This window comes from Heteronotia binoei, chromosome 6, assembly GCF_032191835.1.
Source record: "Heteronotia binoei isolate CCM8104 ecotype False Entrance Well chromosome 6, APGP_CSIRO_Hbin_v1, whole genome shotgun sequence".
Lineage (NCBI taxonomy): Eukaryota > Metazoa > Chordata > Lepidosauria > Squamata > Gekkonidae > Heteronotia > Heteronotia binoei.
Genome location: NC_083228.1, coordinates 132,781,848 through 132,802,646, shown reverse-complemented (window position 1 = coordinate 132,802,646; position 20,799 = coordinate 132,781,848). Strand labels below are relative to the sequence as shown.

Genomic DNA, 20,799 nt, shown 5'->3' with positions numbered 1-20,799 from the left:
CAGAAGGATTGGCTACATCAGGGGTGTGTGGCCTAATATGCAAAGGAGTTCCTGCTACAAAAATACCCTGGAATTCTGCATACTCTGAATTCCTTCTGCCTCAATTATTTTTTCTCTACCTCCCTAAGTCAGGCTTCCACCTCTGCCCGCCCTCAATGATAACTGACAAAAAACAAGAGGAACCACAGTGTGCAAAGTTAACAGAAACCAATACAAAGTACCTTGCATATATGTTTAAAGTGATGCAATTCGACGTAGTATTGTTCAGTTTGAATGTGCTTCAACGTCTCTCAATTTATAAATGCTGATCAGGCGACAAGGTGGTAAATACACAACCTTTCCCTGGACATTTAGGATTTCAAACTGTACAATACTACATCACAAACTTACCACCTATATGCTTGATCAACAGTTATTCCTGGTTGAGAGGCTCTGAAGTCTGTTCAAACTGTAAACTGTTACTGGAGCTGTTTGTTGTATTTTTGGTTGTTAAAACTGCAAAGATTTCTATGTTTCTTCAGTTAAGTTGTATATTTGTAACTTTCTGAATCAACAGGACATGTATAAGAGTCTTGTTTCTGAATAATGCCATACAAAATTGTTAATACATGTCTCTATGGAAACCGGACCTCTCTAAAATCACTTGTCATATTTGTTTTGACTGATATTTATTAAACTAGATCTAAAAAGTACCTCATATTAATTTTGTCCTAAAAGCGAGTGGGGGGGACTTCAACTGAAATATTTGGTGGGAAGGTGGGTTTAAATGTTCAAACCCATTTCAAGCTTTCTGGCAATTAATATTTGCAAAAAAACTGAGACATATAGCACGTACCTCCTTTACACTGTTTAAATTTAAGAAAAGAATGACAGCACGGAAAGCTGTTGACACACAAATTTTAGCTGACTCGAAGAACTGTGCATGTCCACTCATCTATTTCAACAGACAGGGAAGGGGCAGGAATTTTAGCCTTTGTTCTAATCCAACCCAACCTGCACAGCCGATTGGGTGAATTTATAACTTGATTTTTAAAATGTGAATTGTATGTATTTGTAGTTTTATTCTCCAACCCATTTTCAGATTGTTTTAAAAAAAAATTCTATATGTTCTCACGTAATTCCTTGGGATAATGATCTAAAAACAATAACAATTCTGAAACTGCCAATCTTCACTACCATTGCATTAGACGGTGGCTCAGTGGTAGAGCATCTGCTTGGTAAGCAGAAGGTCCCAGGTTCAATCCCTGGCATCTCCAAAAAAGGGTCCAGGCAAACAGGTATGAAAAACCTCAGCTTGAGACCCTGGACGGCCGCTGCCAGTAGACAATACTGACTTTGATGGACCAAGGGTCTGATTCAGTACAAGGCAGCTTCATATGTCCATTATTATTAATTTTATAGATCTTAGCTCTTCTCTCCCCAGCACTCTCTCCAAGGATCTTTGTTTACATATATATATATTTTCATATCTGTGTGTGTGTCAGGGCCAGCCCTAGAATGTCTGGCACCCTAGGTAAGGCTAACTTCCGGCACACCTCCCCCCCCCCGCCCCCGCACTGAAAATGCCACTGAGTCACATGGGGATGCCCAATTTCGCACCCCCAGAAGGCCAGCGCCCTAAGCAATTGCCTAGTTTGCCTAGTGACAGGGCCAGTCATAGGAATCAATCCTTCATTCTATGTAACACACGCCCTCTCCGCCATGGGGAGATTCCTATGAAATAAATTTAACTTAAAATGGGAAACGATTGAAATTGGGTGGAAAGCACCACAAAATTAATATTGGAATTTCACAAATACTAAGTAAAAACATTCAGGAATAATTTCCACGAACACCGACGTCCAGAACAATTCATTTAAGCTCATTCCACTGTTGAAGATGTTATAAAATGGAAACGGAGATAATAAATCCTGGGGTCTTCGTCTGGAACGGACCTTGAGCTGAACCACGGCATGGCATCTTTATTCATAATTGCCTAGTGTCAGGTTGCTGTTTAAATTTATACTGAACCAGACCAATGGATCATCAAGGTCAGTACTGTCTACTCAGACTGGCAGCAGCTCTCTGGAGTTTCAGGCAGAGATCTTCCCACATTACCTACTCACTGATCTTTTTCTTCGGGGATGCTGGGGACTGAACCTGAGACCTTCTGCATGCAAAGCAGATGCTCTTCCATTGAGCCACGGTCCCCCCTCCATGAGATGTGGCTACCTCACTATTATTTCAAGCTCAGTGTATCCAAGGCTGATCTCATCTTTCCTCCAGAGTCAGCTTCTCATCAAACATCCATTGATAACACCACCATCCATCCTGCAGAACTGGCATGAAGCTTTGCCGCAAAACTTAAAATCAGTTGCCGCTTTAAACCATTGCAAAATAGTGTTTTCCCTCACCATCCTAAGTGCAGTCACCACAGCCGCCTCATGTTGCCATTCCTGGGCCCCTTCCTAAAGCTTTGGTACCAAAAATAATTCACACCTCACTGATCTGACTACATGCTCCCCTGCTCCTTAAATCGCACTGTTTACTTCCCTTATGCTCCTGGCTCAATGCAAATTCCCTGTCCTTGCCTTCAAATCTTTCCACAGTCGTAGCTTTCCCTTATCTATCTAAAACGTCTCTACACCCCCCTCTTCTCCTTGCTCTCAAACCCCAATGCATCCTTGGTCATGAACTTTACACCTGCAGGCATGCCACCCTGTTATATATGAAGACCTCAAGTCCTTGCATAATGACTCCAGCCTTTCACCCACCCCGCTTCTGCATCTAGCACTGTGTACTAGGAACACCCACGTGATGCCACTTCTCTCACACTGTTCAAATTACTCAACACCAACCTTCTCCGTGAAGGCTCCGGCATGACCTCTCAGCTCCCTTCTTGTACTGAAGCTAAACCCAAGTGCACGCAATGAAGTTAATGTGTGTGGTGCTTCTCCTACTTCTCTCTGCTGCCAATTCCCTCCCAAGTCTCAAACGCTAAGACTGCTGGCTCCTTCGGACAGGAACCATGTACTCGGTAAAGTGCCATACGAGGCAGCTAACAGAAAACCAGCGAATCAGCCTCAAGCAGTTTCATGTTGGCATTATCTATGGCTCAAGACTCCGATATGACGCTCCGCCTAGCCCTAGCGAATGCACCAACCGAAGCTGTATCTTGGTAAGCAAGAGCTGGACAAGTTTATTCACGCTTTAGTGACAATCAGAATGGGCTACACCAGTTTGGTGTAGTGGCTAAGTGTGCGGACTCTTATCCGGGAGAACCGGGTTTGATTCCCCACTCCTCCACTTGCACCTGCTAGCATGGCCTTGGGTCAGCCATAGCTCTGGCAGAGGTTGTCCTTGAAAGGGCAGCTTCCGTCAGAGCTCTCTCAGCCCCACCCACCTCACAGGGTGTCTGTTGTGGGGGAGGAAGGTAAAGGAGATTGTGAGCCGATCTGAGACTCTTCGGAGTGGAGGGCGGGATATAAATCCAATATCTTCTTCTTCTTCTAATGTAGCCTCTCCCTATATGTGCCCCAGAGATCACTATGCTCCAGCACACAACATGTGCTGACTGCCCCTGGCCCAAAGGACATCCGTCTTGCCTCAACCAGGGCCAGGGCCTTCTCAGCCATGGCCCCAGCCTGGTGGAATCAGCTCCCTCTAGAGATCCAGACCCTCACCGAATTGTTATCTTTCCACGGGGTCTGTAAAACGGAGCTATTCCGCCAGGGCTTCGGTTGAGGCAGTGGGCGTCCTACTCCACTGACTGGCCCTATGTGGCGATCCATCTCTGCTGTAGCATAAACTTATTTTATTTACTATCTTTGGTTCATATATGTGCCCAACTGAGCCGCCATTTACAATCTGTTATAATCTGTCAAACTGTACTGTCCACGTCGTTCTGGCTTTAACTGTTGCTCTATACTGTTTGTAGACTGTTGTGATCCACCCCGAGCCCATCCTTGGGAAAGGGCGGACTATAAATTGCCTAAAATAAATAAATAAAATAATGTGCTCTACGTGGGACTGCCCTCTGAGGCTACCAAAAAATCAGTTACTGACAAACCTAAACGGTACATTATAGATACAGAGAACACGTTGCATCTGTATTAAAAGCTTCCCACTAGCTTCCAGGCACAATTCAAGCTGTGGGTTATTATCTTGAAAGCACTTAAAGGTCTGAATAAGTGAATGAATCGCGGATCCCACATATGTTTGCCTGTCACTTAAGATCTTCTCCATAAGTCCCCCACTGCTTCAAAAGTAAGATGAGTTCTATCTGAGGGAAGACCTCCTCAAAAGGTAAAAGGTAAAGGTGGTCCCCTATGCAAGCACCAGTCGTTTCCGACTCTGAAGTGACATCACATCACAACGTTTTCACAGCAGACTTTTTACAGGGTGGTTTGCCGTTGCCTTTCCCAGTCATCTACACTTTTCCCCCAGCAAGCTGGGGACTCATTTTACCGACCTCAGAAGGACGGAAGGCTGAGTCATCCTTGGGCCAGCTACCTGAAACCCAACTTCCGCCGGGATCGAACTCAGGTCGTGAGCAGCGAGTTCGGACTGCAGTACTGCAGCTTTACCACTCTGCGCCATGGGTCTGCTAGATCTCTTCTACAGTGATGGAATTTTCCCTATGTCAAGATGTCAAGCACCAAATTGTCTGTAGTGCTAGCCACATGATGAAAAGGTCTCTTTTGTCAGGCTCCAAGAACCCCTCTCACCCCCCACCCCCACCCCTGCTCCCAAGCCTTGTTAATGGATTATTGTGCAGGTTTTAGTCTTAGATGTTAAGATTTAGAGCTGTTCCCGTTGGAAACGGAGGACAGGACTCACAACAATGGATTTAAATTAAGAATGGGATGGTACTGGCTGGATATTAGGAAAAAGCTTTTTTACAGCAAGAGTGGAATCAGCTACTGGGGAAGGTAGCAAGCTCCCCTTCGCTGGCTGTCTTTAAGCAGCGGCTGGACAAACACTTGTTAGGGATACTCTACGCTGATCCTGCCCTGAGCAAGGAGTTGGACTAGATGGCCTGTGTGGCCCCTTCTAACGCTGGGATTCCGTGTGTGTGTTTTTAAGCCGTCATCTGGTTTTATCACATCTATTAACTATTGTTCGTAGTGAGTATTAATTTTACATGCACTAGAAGTTGCTTGGGAAGCTTTCAGGACAAGCGCTGCAGGATACACGAGTGGCATTACACAAGGAGCTGGGGGAAAAAAAATACTATTTTGCATTCTTTCCGCTCTAGGCCACTCTGAAACGCCTTGTCTTCATCTTCTGAAGAGCACTTCAGCTCAACCCAACATGTATTTACGACAGAGCCAGTCCCGAATTCGATAGGCCTTGAAGATATGCAACGGTACAGTCCTTGTCACTCCTGAAAAGAAACAACCTCCACCACGATTGCTATTGTTCTTTCCACTGAACATCTTCCATCCATCCATCCACCAAGACGGTGTTAAAAAAACCCACAACCATTAATAAGCAAAATAGCAATATTCATTGAAGCAGACTTCAAATCTTGTGAGAGAATATGAAATAGGAATAATCAGATCTGCCGCGTGGGAGTAAGTGGGGTAGTTGGCTGCCTAGGGCGCACCCCACCCGGGTGCACCGCTGGGCACCCCCTCTCTGCCCTGATGAGCCCGGCCCCAGGCTTGCGTACCTTGCTCCCTGCAGGAGTGCGATATGCAGGCCTCAGCTCTCCCCATCCCTGGCCTGCTTGATGACATCACTTTCATTTCCGGGGGGGGGGGGGAGCGCTGCACAGGTGTCTGCCTTGAGCGGCGGAACCCATAGCGCCGGCCCTGGGAATAATCAAAGCGCAGCTGAACTCTCATAAGCCGTTTCATAAGTTAAGGATGGCTCAAAAGCAGAACAAGGTGTAACCCTACCCAGCCATCTACAAAATGGTCACTGGTGATGCCCTGTTTATGAAACGTTATCTTCTTGAAACCTTCTCGTACTGGTATCAGACAGCAAGTCAGCACACTGGGTACCTACTAACAGAGATTATGAAGTTTGTTAAATAGGCCAAATTGCCTAACAAGCCTGAACTCTCCCTGGAAGCTAAACGAGGCTATTGCACTTTGGTTACATTCGGAAAAGACAAGATTCACTGGAGAAGACAATAATATTAGGGACCGTTGAAGGCCACAGGAAAAGAAGAAGACCCAAGGTGAGATAGCTTGTCCCTAAAAAGGAAGTTACTGCCCTCAGTTTGCAAGAACGAAGCAAGGCTATTAACAGGACATTTTTGAGTTCATCAGTTCATGGGATCACCGTAAAGTCAGACACAACTTCACAGCTTGTGCGCATACACACACACACAGCCTAACAATGCTTCAGCAAGATCAGCACGAGCTTCTACCAATGTTTTCCAAAACAAGCTTTCAGTGACAGAAGCTGCAACAAGCGGGTTTTGTGCACTAGGAGGCAATAAGTTAAGCAAAAGCTATTTTAATCGTTACAGGAAGCAGCTTACATCTTGCACCAGTTACAACAGATATTCTGTAGAATTTGACACTTTTCTGCAGTACAGCTTCATGCCTACCGGAATCACTAAGACTTCTATTCAACAAGGGCAAAGGAAGGAAGAGGGGGACAACAAATTACAACTCGCTGCTACTCTCATTCAACTTCTTTTAAAAAGTAAAGGTAGTCCCCTGTGCAAGCACCAGTCGTTTTCGACTTTGGGGTGACATTGCTTTCACAACGTTTTTATGGCAGACTTTTTATGGGGTGGTTTGCCATTGCCTTCCCCAGTCATCTACACTTTCCCCCCGGCAAGCTGAGTACTCATTTTACCCACCTTGGAAGGATGGAAGGCTGAGTCAACCTGGAGCCGGCTACCTGAATCCAGCTTCCGCCAGAATTGAACTCAGGTCGTGAGCGGAGCTTAGGACTGCAGTACTGCAGCTTTAACACTTTGCGCCATGAGGCTCTTGTAAGGAAAGATCCCCTGTGCAAGCACCAGGCGTTTCCGACTCCGGGGTGATGCTGCTTTCACAACGTTTTCATGGCAGACTTTTTATGGGGTGGTTTGCCATTGCCTTCCCCAGTCATCTACACTTTCCCCCCGGCAAGCTGAGTACTCATTTTACCGACCTCAGAAGGATGGAAGGCTGAGTCAACCTGGAGCCAGCTACCTGAACCAGCTTCCGCTGGAATCGAACTCAGGTCATGAGCAGAGGGCTCCGACTGCAGTACTGCAGCTTTACCACTCTGCGCCACGGGGCTTCTTTACCCTATCAATAACTTTACACTCTCCTGTTCTTAAAACAGACTTTAAAAGAATGCAAACAAGGCCATTATTTTGCATGTATTGATGAGCGGATCCCCCATTCTCACTCTTCACTTTGGGAAGAGCAACAAACCAAGAAGAGAGATGCTTTCCAGAGCTGTTCTACTCAGCTCAAACCAGTTAAATGCACTGAGAGGCACCATATTATCAAACACAAAATATATGTGGGAAAACAGACTCCAGAGCAACTGACCTGGGTTTGATCTTGGCAGATCCTTCAATGCACTATGGAAGTTTTTACCTCTACGGTGCACCTCTACAGGACAAAACTCACATTTATTTGTAGCCCACTATTTTGCCCAGTGGGGACGCAAAGGCACTAACATCATTCTTTTTTCCTCCATTTTGTCCTTACGACACTCCTGCGAAGCAGGTTAGGCTGAGGGTGTCCGACTGGCCCAAGATCACCAAGCAAATTTTCATGTCAAACTGGATACAAACCCAAGTCTCCTAGATCTAGGCTAACACTCTAACCGTTATACCTTTATTCATTTCCCTTTTTGCCAGTGAAAACCCTAATTGGCTTACATTGCTCCCCTCTCCTCTCACTACAGGCCCTAAGCAGAAAAGAACAGCTGGAAGAAACACAATTCTCAATTGCTTCCTCAATATTACTCTTTTCCCTACGGCCCCTGACATGCACAACACAAAAGACCAATCACCTTCCAATCCTTTTGCTTTCTGACACATCCTCAAAGCTCATTTTTCCTCATAAAGACTTTGGACTAACCCTTTAGTGCTCACCTTCAATGGTACAAAGCCTGAAAGTACATTTCTAGCTTCATCCAAAGCTACCCTCACCTCCACTACCCCTGCATCTTCTTCCAGTGAAAAATATGGGGTGGCCAAACTTGCTTAACGTAAGAGTCGCATAGAATAAAAGTCAGATGTTTGAGAGCCGCAAGACATGAACATCAGATCTTCGAGAAAAGGAGGGAGGGAAGGAAGATTAGATAGAGAGGGAGGGAGAGGTGGAGAGAAAGCAACTTTAAATGCATTCTCCAAGCCACCAGCTGGCTTGGCTTGGAGAAGTGGTTTAAAATGCCTTTTCCAAGTCAGATGACAGGGCGGTAGGAGCTTCAAGAGCCACACAATATGTATGAAAGAGCCACATGTGGCTCCCGAGCTGCAGTTTGGCCACCTCTGGCAGAAGTTCCTGTGGGAAGAGAGGAAGGAAGTTGGCTTTGCTTATTTATTTACACTATTATTTATTAATAATAATAATCCTGCCTTTCTCTCCGATGGGAGCCAAAACGGTTTACATCAATCTCCTGCCCTCCACTTTATCCTCACAACAAACCTGTGAGTTAGTTTAGGCTAAGGGGCCCCTGGTCTCCCAGCAAGCTTCCATGGCAGAAATGAGATGCAAACCTGGGTTCACCCAGATCCCAGTCCAACACTTTAGCTACACCGCCATGCTGGCTCTGTCACACCTTGTAGAGTACAACCTGCCACGGACAGCAAGGTGCAAACAAGCAGTTATTACAAAAGCCCTTCTCTTCTCAAAGGGGGAGCAGCGAAGCTGGGCTCCCATTCATTTCTCTTTCCCTCATCCTCATTTTTGCAAAACAAAGCCACTCCTCGCAGGCTACATCTCACTCACCACTGAGCCCCGACCTCAAAAGAAGCTGCCTGGTACTGATTCAGGCCATCCATGGAAGCTAGCACTACTCACTGTGACTGGCAGCAGTCGTCAGGCGAGGGAGATCCTTCACATCACCTGCCACCTGATCTTCCTTATCTCAGAGACGGTGAGGATTAAGCCTAAGGACTTCTCGATGGTGAGCAGATACTAAGCCACATTCCCTCACCATAGGCCCGTGGTTAGCCAGAAGCCCACGGGGCCGGGCTCCCTGGCAGGGTTTTTTTTTTTTTTGGGGGGGGGGTTCACTCCCCTTCCCAGGGCTGCCCCCTCCCACCCTCTCCTGCAAGATTTAAATCGAGCAGGAGGGCCGCCCAGAAGCAAAAGCAGGAGGGGTCCCACCTCATTTAAATGGCCCACAAATCAGCTGATCGTGGGCTCCAAATCGCTCGGCAGGGGTGGGCAGGAGAGTTGCATGATTTAAAGCAGGGGTGTCGACTTCATTTTTTATGAGGGCCAAACCTGACGTAAATGAGAACCTGTTGGGCCGGGCCATGTGCGTACCTATTTAAGATTAGGTAGCAGAGATGTAAACTTTATAAGGGACACAGACAAACACAATTCAAGGCCCAACAGAAGGAAGAGAGGCTTGGCTCAGTAGCTCTGGGGAGCTATCCCCTCAGGCCGCTTTCACGGCCAGCGGCCTAGGGAGGCCACCTCCCCCTCCCCGGCAAAGACCCCTCCAAAGGGGGGGGGAGGGAAGAAATAGCGAACCGGACCCCGCCCCCCGTGCAGCCTCCCTCCTCCCGCCCGTACCTTTGTCGTTCGGCACATCCCGGCCGCAGAGTGAGAGAGAGGGCCCTTCCCCCCCTCCGTCGCGCCTCCCCTCCCCACGGAACACAGGCGCGAGGCGGCCGGCAGGCAGAGACTCAACGACGCCTCACGTGGGTCGGGCTCCCAACCTGCGCGGCAGCGACCGGCCCAGGGCATCAACGTCACTCGAAGGCGACGAGAGAAATCCAAAGGGAAAGGCGGAGGGGAGGAGGAAGAGGAGGGGAAAAGTGGCTTTTCGGGAGAGTCGGCTCCTGCGCATGCGCGAGCGGCGGACTAGGCGAGAGCGAAGGAAAGGAGAAGGCGGGGTTTCTCTAAAGGCTGAGGGAGGGGGGCGTAGTGAGAGGCTGCAGTGCGCTTGCGCCCGGAGAAACGGTTGGTCTGGGTTTCCCTTCGCAGTGCGCCTGCGTGTTTGATGTCGGTTGCTAGGAGAAGAGGGTTCTCTAAATCTAGGCCTGGTCTAGGTTTAAAGGACTGGGGGCGGCGGCGGCGTAATCATTCTTGGTTACGAACTAAGCTTGATTCCAGCGGCACCTTTAAGGCCAACAAAGTTTAATTATGGGTATAAGTTTTTTTGTGCATGCACTGTCCTTTAGCACACAAAACCTTTTACCAAAGATGGCCAGACTTGCTTAATGTAAGTGCCACATAGAACGAACATCAGATGTTTGAGAGCAGGAAGGAAGGAAGGAAGGAAGGAAGGAAGGAAGGAAGGAAGGAAAACATAGGGAGGAAGGAGTGAGTGGGAGGTGAAAAGAAAGCAACTTTAACTTTAAATGCATTCTCCAATCCACCAGCTGGCTTGACTTGGAGAAGTCGTCTACAGCAGCGATCCCCAACCTTTTTAGCACCAGGGATCGGTTTTTTGGAAGACAGTTTTTCCATGGACCGGGGTGGGGGGCATGATGGTTTCAGGATGATACAATTGTCCACTTTATTTTGGTGTAGTTAAGTGTGCATGGGAGAACCGGGTTTGATTTCTCATTCCTCCACTTGCAGCTGCTGGAATGGCCTTGGGTCAGCCATAGATCTTTCAGGAGTTGTCCTTGAAAGGGCAACTTCTGGAAGAGCTCTCTCAGCCCCATCCACCTTAAGGATCTTATAGAAATAACACTTTAGTCCTGTGCCTGAAGAAAAGTGGCATTGAAACAGGAATTTAAATACCAGCTGTCCTGTTGCACATATATATTTTCATGGGATTTATGGAGATGCAAAATCACTACATGGGTTAGACTGATTGATATCTTCAGGAAGACTATGGACCTTATGGAAACACTATGAATGGAATTGGACTGACTCTTCTTTATGTGAACAGTAATTCTATAGTTTGCCTGTTCTGGATATAGTAATAAATTTTGTATATTTTAGTGATTTTGGTCACAGTTACCTTTGGGTTAGTAACGTCAGTCAGCCTCCAGGTGAGGCCTGGAGATCTCCTGCTTTTACAACTGATTGCCTGCTGGCAAAGATCAGCTCCCCCGGAGAAAATGGCTGCTTTGAAGGGTGGACTTTAGGGCATTGTAACCATACTGAGGACTCTCTCCTCCCCAAAACCTCTCCCTCTGCTGGATCCACCCCCCTCCCCCCCAAAGTCTCCAGGTATTTTCCAACATAGACCTGGCAACTCTAGATTCAGGCCTGGTTTGTATTTCCACCCAAGAAAGTCCAGGGTCACTGTGCAGAGGCAGACAACGGCAAACCACCTCTGTTGGTAGAAAAAGCCCAACAGGAACTCATTTGCATATTAGGCCATACACCCCTGCCATCACTAGAAGTGATGTCACCCGTTCGGTAGGTTACTTTCTGCATAGTGACACAGAACAGTACAGTGCCATCATCTGAATTTCATGGATGTGTGTTCTCACACAGCCCAATGAGAGACCTTGGTTCACCTCCCCCTTCCCAACATGGCCAGAGAGAGAAAGCCACATGTGGCAGAGCGGGCAGAGGCAGGCCCAGCTTCTCCCAGTAAGGGGGGCTCATGGGTGGCTCTACATCTCTTGCTCTCTTCACAAGCCCGTTGGAGGTGGCTGAGAGGATGGAGTGTGCGGTCTGGGAGCGCGTGGCTGCCTAGCGGCTTCCCTCTTCCAGAGACCATTTTTTGAGTGTTCCTGTGTGTTCCTGCTAAAAAAAAAACAACCTGCTTGTCATGACTGCTGAAGATGGTAGACTGAGAGAGCCTCTCAAGAGCGGCACACTGCCATTTGTTTCATTTACTATTATGGTTTGACTTTGGGGCCGGAGCACCGTTTGCTGAATTGGCTGTCTTGGCTGGGAGAAGCTGCAGCTTGTTGTCGAGGAAAGAGCCCTTCTAATGGAGCCTTGCAGACCTCTCCCTAGAAGTGACAATGACTAAGAGCCAATGACAGAGAGCCAGCTTGGTGTAGTGGTTAAATGTGCAGACTCTTATCTGGGAGAACCGAGTTTGATTCCCCACTCCTCCACGTGCAGCTGTTGGAATAGCCTTGAGTCAGCCATAGCTCTCCTAGGAGTTGTCCTTGAAAGGGCAGCTGCTGTGAGAGCCCTCTCAGCCCACCCACCTCACAGGGTGTCTGTTGTGGGGGGAGAAGATAGAGGCAATTGTAAGCCACTCTGAGACTCTGATTCAGAGAGAAGGGCGGGGTATAAATCTGCAATCTTCTTCTTCTAAACTGAGGCTGTCTTACTAGGTCACCTTATGAGAAGACAAGAGCCACTGGAAAAGACAACAACACTAGGGAAAATGGTAGGCATCAGGAAAAAAGAAAAACCTGATGGATGGACTTAATAAAAGAAGCCATTGCCCTCCGTTTGCAAAACCTGAGAAAGGCCGTTACCTAGAGGATGTTTTGTGCGGTCTCATAAGGCAATTTACTCACGAGTTGCTGAAGTTTCAAGTTCTTCAGACTAACACAGGGAAACCAAATGTTCTAGTTTACCCTTTCCTATGCAAACAACTTCTGAAAAGATTATAAAACAAATGGTAGGCGGGGGCTGCTTCCTTCCCTCCTTACAGCTTCATAGCTCACTGCTCACTGTTCTGCCAGCTCACCCCACCCCCGTTCAGCCTGGCTCCTAGATTTAAAGGCACTGTCTAAAAAGCAAGCCTTTCCAAGCGTCTTCTTAAACCTTCCAAAGTGAAAAGGTACATGGTGGCTGTGGGGGCGGGGCTTCCATCTACCGCCAACTGACTGGGGGCAGAAAGGAGCCTGCAAAAGCGGGAGATTTCCCTCTGGGACCTGGGGATTGGCAAGCCTACCTTGCTCAGTCCTCCAAGACTATGAACACCATAGAGTTAGAATGTAAACTCAGGGAACTTCTTTCTTCCTGTTCTCCTTCTCTTCTTCCTTCTTTCTTGCATGCTTTAGGAGGAATAGCATGGTGTTTCTCCTCCTGAACTGAACTAAGCAGATGGCCTACTACAATCCAAAGCCATCCTGTTAAATAGAATAGTTTAGACACTCTTTCGCTCCACAATGATTATATGTTGGCCGTTTTCCCACTTACCTTACCCCGGAGCGACGTCCCTCTTCACCGCGCTGCATCTGCGCGGATTTCACACAAACTACTGCGCAGCACCAGGAAGAGCCGCGTAGTCCTGGGGCTTTTGTGTCGCAAATGTAAACCGCCAAAAAGCAGGTTTACATTTGCGACGCAAAAGCCCCGGGACTACGCGTCTCTTCCTGGTGCTGCGCAGCAGTTTGTGCGAAATCCGCGCAGACGCAGCGCGGTGAAGAGGGACGTCGCTCCGGGGTAAGGTAAGTGGGAAAACGGCCGTTATGTTTCTTTTAAATAAATCCACCAGTATTGGTTTCTTAACTTAAAGCAAAGGCTCTCTGTGAGGTTTGTGAGATAGTGTGGTAACCATTACACTAGGCACTGAAGCTCAGAAGGAGCACTCTGCTAAATGAAGGTAAGGACGGCTTCCTGACCAGTCCAGCCATCCTAAACCATCCTGAACACTCAACAGGGATGCTGTAGGCTGATCCTCCATTGAGCAGGGGGTTCGACTAGATGGCCTGTATGGCCCCTTCCAGCTCTGTGATTCTATTACTCTGTTTGGAACTGTGGCCTTAATCTGTTCTGTGGGTCTTTTAAAGGGTTCCTCCACATGAGCGCATGAAGCTGCCTTATATGGAATCAGACCCTTGGTCCATCAAAGTCAATATCATCTACTCAGACTGGCAGTAGCTCTCCAAGGTCTCAGGCTGAGGTCTTTCACATCACCTCCTGCCTGGTCCTCTCAATTTGGAGATGTCTGGGATTGAACCTGGGGCCTTCTGTATGCCAAGCAGATGCTCTGTCACTGAGCCACAGCCCTCCCTGCTTCCATCCTTCCATTTCTAGAAGGAATGAAGAAAGGGAGCACACAGGATCTAAATACTCAAGGAAGGACTAGTCTAGAGTAAGGGTGGCCAAACTGTGGCGCGGGAGCCACATGTGGCTCTTTCACACATATTGTGTGGCTCTTGAAGCCCGCACCGCCCTGTCGGTCAGCTTGGAGAAGGCACTTGTGTCTTTAAATCACTTCTCCAAGCCAAGCCAGCCAGTGGCTTGAAGAATGCATTTACAGTTAAAGTTGCTTTCTTTCCACCTCTCTCTCCCATTTATTATATGGTCATGGACCTGCCTATCTACGGGACCGCATTTCTCCATACGTTCCCCAGAGAGCACCGCGTTCAGGAACACAAAACCTACTGATAGGGTTAAAAGACTAACGAAAATGTTTTATTTTGTAATATATATAAACCACCTGGGCATACATACATGACAAGATACGTGACAGGATGCGAGCTAGTTACTTAGGCATGCGGTAGGGAGCATTGTTTGGGCTGCCAATAGAGGAAAGCACAACAGCCAACAATGTTGGCCCAGGATCAAAGAAATAGAAATTTAATGAGGAAAATGAGCCAAAGTTTCACAGCCATAGAAAAACACTATATCTTAAGGGGGACAAGGAAGGGGGAGAGAAGCACGGGAAGCGCGCGTGTTAGAATGTACGCGGATAGGTTGATTAGATTGTGAACCTGTTCACCAATTGGTTAACAGAGGCAGAGAAGGCGGGACAAGGGAAGCCTTAACAATGAACTGCCTGCTCTGCAGACTTTGAAGATCTTTTGGGTGAGTTTGACCCAGGGGTCTTCCCACACTTGCAAACGTGAAAATAATAATAATAATAATAATAATAATAATAATAATAATAATAATAAAAAATTTTATTTCTATCCCGCCCTCCCCGCCTAGGCGGCTCAGGGCGGCTAACAACATTTAAAACAATTAACATAGATAGATAAAACTTTAAATTTAACAATTAAAATTTTTAACATAAAAACCAGTCAATTAAATTAAATACATACTTCAAATTGCATTAAATGTATCTGGCAGCAATAAAATTATTTTGGCGCTGGTTCTGCCAGTTTAAATGGTTCCATAATCGTATTATGGATGGCGGCTCTTTATTCCAAGCAACTCAGCAGTTGATATCAGTGTAGGCTTGTCTGAAAAGGGCGTCTGAAAATAAACTGCTTGCTTCTTTGATCCCTGTTTGGAACTTCTTTTCTGGTCATAACACTACTATCTATTCCCAGACCAAGGGAAGCCAGACTGCGTTCCACACAGGCTAGGGCCTTCTCAGTGGCAGCACCAGAAATGTGGAATGCCCTCCCGGAGGCCATAAGGGTCGTGCGGGTCCTCTCTAAATTCCGCAGGGCCTGCAAAACTGAACTATTTCGAAAGACCGGGAGAGGACTGCCACCCGACACTGCTGAGGAACTACAGTCATCGGAAGAAAGAAAGATCCTGCCTGTATTGAAGTTGAACAGCACCACGAAATGTATTCTAATTGTTATTTTATCATTTTTAAAATTGTAATTGTAAACTTTTTGAATTGACAGTTAGCCACCCTGAATCCACTTGCGGAGAGTGCAGAATAGAAGACTAAAGTAATAAATAAATAAATATATTTTCCTTCTTCCTCCCCCCCTCCCTTCCTGTCTTACAGATCTCAAACATCTGATGTTTATTCTCTGTGGCTCTTACATTAAACAAGTTTGGCCACCTTTGGTCTAGAGACTTTACGCAGTTGGTTAAATACATGCAATAAAGCTCAAGTATGCCAAATATTTTTAGGCTAAGTCCTGCTGGCATTAAAACACATCCATATGCTGAGCTCACAGTTAGCTCTTTGGGTTTTATATCATAGAATCATAGAGTTGGAAGGGACCTCTAGGGTCATCTAGTCCAACTCCCTGCCCAATGCAGGAAACTCACAAACACCTCCCCCAAAATTCACAGGATCTTCATTGCTGTCAGATGGCCATCTAGCCTCTGTTTAGAAACATCCAAGGAAGCAGAGCCCACCACCTCCCGAGGAAGCCTGTTCCACTGAGGAAGCGTTCTAACGGTCAGGAAGTTCTTCCTAATGTTGAGCTGGAAACTCTTTTGATTTAATTTCAACCCATTGGTTCTGGTCCTATCTTCCAGGGCCACAGAAAACAATTCCACACCATCCTCTATGACAGCCCTTCAAGTACTTAAAGATGGCGATCATATCACCTCTCAGCCGCCTCCTCTCCAGGCTAAACATCCCCAGCTCCTTCAACCTTTCCTCATAGGACTTGGTCTCCGGACCCCTCATCATCTCCGTCGCCCTCTTCTGGACTCGTTCCAGCTTGTCTATATCCTTCTTAAAATGTGGTGCCCAGAACTGAACACAATACTCCAGGTGAGGTCTTACCAGAGCAGAGTAAAGCAATACCATCACATCACGTGATCTGGACACTATACTTCTGTTGATACAGCCCAAAATTGCATTTGCCTTTTTAGCCACCGCATCACACAGTTGACTCATGTTCAGCGTATGATCCACTAAGACCCCTAGATCCTTTTCGCACATACTACTCCTAAGACAAGTCTCCCCCATCCTATAACCATGCATTGGATTTTTCCTACCTAAATGCAGAACTTTACATGTATCTCCGCTAAAATTCCTTTTATTAATTTTAGCCCAGTTTTCCAGTCTGTCAAGGTCATCCTGTATCCTGTTTCTGTCTTCTTCTGTGTTTGCAACCCCTCCCAATTTAGTAGCATCGGCAAATTTAATAAGCATTCCCTCAATTCCTTCATCCAAATCATTGATAAAGATGTTGAACAAAACAGGTCCCAGGACAGATCCTTGAGGCGCTCCACTTGTCACTCCTCTCCAAGAGGATGCGGAATCATTCATAAGCACTCTTTGGGTGCGATCTGTCAACCAGTTACAAATCCACCTAACAGTAACAGGATCCAAACCACATTTTACCAACTTGTCAACAAGGATAGTATGTGGAACTTTATCAAAAGCCTTACTGAAATCAAGATAAACTATGTCTACAGCATTCCCCTGATCCAGCAAGGTAATCACTTTCTCAAAAAAAGAGATCAGGTTAGTCTGACATTACTAGTTCTTGAGAAACCCATACTGGCTCTTAGTAATCACATCCATTCTTTCTAAATGTTCCAGGACCAACTGTTTGATGATTTGTTCTAAAACTTTTCCAGGTATAGATGTCAAGCTGACGGGTCAGTAGTTACCTGGATCATCTTTTTTCCCCTTCTTTAAGATGGGGACAACATTCGCCCACCTTCAGTCTTCTGCCACCTTTCCTGTTCTCCAAGAATTCTCAAAAACAATAGCCAGAGGCTCAGAAATTACACCAGCAAGCTCTTTTAGAACCCTTGGATGCAATTCATCTGTCCCTGAGGACTTAGTTTTATTTAAAGAAACTAGCTGTTTATGTACTGCCCCTATGCTGAGCCTAGGTTGGAACTTCATACCCTCCTTATATGTTCTGTTTTTGCCATGTAGAGCACCGTTTTCCTCAGAAGAGAAGACTGAGGAAAAGTAGGAATTGAGCAGTTCCGCCCTCTCTTCATTATCTGTTACAATTTCACTTTCTTGCCCTCGCAATGGGCCTACCATGTCCTTGCTCTTTTTCTTACTCTGAACATAAGAAAAGAACCTTTTTTGTTGTTTTTAGCATCTTTGGCCAGCCTAAGCTCATACTGAGCTTTAGCTTTCCTAACTTTTTCTCTACAAGCACTGGTGATTTGTTTATATTCATCCTTGGTTATAAGGCCCTCCTTCCAATTCCTAAAGGAGTCTTTTTATTTCTCAAGTCTTTAGAGAGCTGTTTATGGAGCCACTTCGGCTTCTTTAGGCTTTTTCCATTTTTTCTTCTCATAGGAATCATCTGTGATTGTGCTTTCAGTATTTCCCTTTTAAGAAACTCCCCACCCCTCCTGAACCCCTTTCCTCCTAAGTATTTCTGACCATGGGATTTTAGCCAGCACAGTTCTAAGTTTATCAAAGTTTGCCTTTCTGAAGTCCAACCTATAAGTCTGACTATGTATAGCTTTCCCCTTCCCTAAGACTGTAAATTCCAAAATCACATGGTCACTACTGCCCAGGGTGCCCACTATTTCCACTTCTTCAATCAATTCTTCCTTGTTGGTGAGAATCAAATCCAAGATAACAGATCCCCTTGTTTCCTTCTTCACTTTCTGGAAAAGGAAGTTGTCAGCAAGACAAGTCAGGAATCTATTTGATTTTTCATTTTTAGCAGAGTTGGACTTCCAACAGATGTCCGGGTAATTGAAATCTCCCTTCTCTTGGAGAACTTTGCAATCTGCTGTAGACGTATCTCATCCAAGTCCTCTGCCTGACGTGGTGGTCTATAGCAGACCCCCACAATAATATCACTGTTATTTCTTACTCCTTTTATTTTTACCCAGAGACTCTCAACTGAGCTGCCATGCTCAGATTCATATATTTCCTCACATATATATACCTCCTTCACATATACTGCTATGCCTCCACCCTTTCTCATTTGCCTGTCCCTTTTAAATAAGTTGTACCCCTGAATCCTTTACTTACAGGAAGATGCCCCCTGAAGACTTTCTGTGACAGCTGATTGCTAAGTGGGAGGGGGTTTCTGTCTGATTTAAAAGGTAGTCAGATACCAGTTTCAATATGTTGTGTAGCTCTGTAGAAAGCTGGCAAGTATTAGAGAGTTTGTATCTGTTTAGGGTTGCCAAGTCCAATTCAAGAAATATCTGGGGACTTTGGGGGTGGAGCCAGGAGACATTAGGGGTGGAGCCAAGATCAAGGCTGTGACAAGCATAATTGAACTCCAAAGGGAGTTCTGGCCATCACATTTAAAGGGACGGCACACCTTTTCAATTCCTTCCTTCCATAGGAAATAATGAAGGATAGGGGCACCTTCTTTTGGGGCTCATAGAATTGGACCCCCTGGTCCAATCTTTTTGAAACTTGGTGGGTATTTTGGGGAGAGGCACTAGATGCTATATTGAAAATTTGGTGCCTCTACCCCAAAAAACAGCCCCCCAGAGCCCCAGATACCCACGGATCAATTCTCCATGATTTTCTATAGGAATAAATCTCCATAGGGAATAACAGAGTTCCCAGCAGACATTTCCTTCCCCTCCCCCCGCTTTCTGACGACCCTGAAGCGGGGGGAGGGCCTCCAAACCGGGGGATCCCCTGCCCCCACCTGGGGATTGGCAACCCTATATCTGTTATGTAATTGGTGTTCACTGTTAGCAAGCTTGAATCATGCTTCCATTACTCTCCAGGATCCTGATGCCTAGATTCTGATGGTCCGGTTCTCTTAGAACCGGCTAATAAGGATGCATGGAATTTCTCCCTGGAAATGCAAATGAAGGATCCTGGAGAGACCAATAGGGAGGACTGCAGCCAACCTAAGGGGGTGTGTTTAACCCAGCCCAAGGGTAAATATTGCATTGCATTGTGCTGCCTGTTTGTGCTGTGACTGTTCCTTCTTGAATAAACTGTTGCTGCTTACTTAAGAGCTGATTGAACTCACTTTACAAATGTTTCAGCCTGACTTACTTCACAAGGTCGTTGTGAAAATAAAATGGAGATGGGATGATAGATTTCCAGCTCTGGCTTGGGAGATTTGGGGGTGGCGCTCGGGGAAGCTGGAATTTGGGGAGGGGATGGAGCTCAAAGGAGATATGATTCTATAGCATCTGCCCTCCAACCAGGGCTGGCCCTAGACTGCCTGGCATCCTAGGCAAGGCTAACCTCTGGCACGCACACACCCCAGCACTGATAGCGTCACCTAGTTACATGGAAGCGTCCAATTTGGAGCCCCATAAGGCTGGCGCCCTAGGCAGTCACCTAGTTTGCCTAGCGGCCCTACCTCCAACTCACCCACTTTCTCCAGGGGAACTGACCTCTGTTGCTTGGTGATCAGTTGTAATTCCAGTCACCACCAGGAGGTTGACAACCCCACAAAAAGAATGTTGTAAGATGCCTTTTGTTCCCACTGGGGAGGAAAATGGGATGATGGTGGTGGTGGTGATGATATTGGATTTATTTCCCACCCTCCCCTCCGAATCTCAGAGCGGCTCACAATCTCTTTTATCTTCTTCCCCATAACAGACACCCTGTGAGGTGGGTGGGGCTGAGGGAGCTCTTACAGCAGCGGGCCTTTCAAGGACAGTTCTGCAAGAGCTATGGCTGACCCAAGGCCCTTCCAGCAGCTGCAAGTGGAGGAGGGGGGAAATCAAACCCGGTTCTCCCAGATAAGAGTCCATGCACTTAATTACTACACCAAAATATAAAATCAGTAAAACGATAGTTTATTTCTCAGGTTTTGGGATTCTTATTTTAAACATCAGGTGGCACTTGGGTTTAGAAAAGAGGGCGATTAAATAACAGTTGGAGAGCTCAGAGTTCATTTAGCATGAAACATGGGTAACAGTTTGGGAATGTATATAGGTGCTATACAAGAAACACAGTCTGAAGAACTGAGCTAATGAGTGCTGAAGCTTTAAGGTCTTGTTGACAAATTAAAAACGAACAAGTCACCATGTCCTGATAGTCTATTCTTGAGAGTCCTGAAGGAATTCAAATATCAGACCAAGGTGGACAGGTTGTCTGCCTGTTTGGTGTAGCGGTTAAGTGTGTGGACTCTAAACTAGGAGAACTGGGTTTGATTCCCCACTGGGCAGAGGTGCCAGTTCCAGGTTAGAACACTCTTGGAGATATGGGGGTGAATCATAGGGAGGACAGGGGCGAGGTACAATGTAG

The 20,799-nt window shown here is 46.5% G+C and overlaps 1 protein-coding gene across 1 annotated transcript in view; it reads right to left on the bottom strand.

Annotated features, from left to right (window-relative positions):
- SENP5 (SUMO specific peptidase 5) overlaps positions 1-9,931 on the bottom strand; it is a 75,122-nt gene extending 65,191 nt beyond the window's left edge. Inside the window, exon 1 of the mRNA XM_060242593.1 lies at positions 9,690-9,931. The gene's annotated coding sequence lies outside the window, so the exon portion shown is untranslated. The remainder of the gene's footprint in view (positions 1-9,689) is intronic.
- Positions 9,932-20,799: the final 10,868 nt, after the last annotated feature.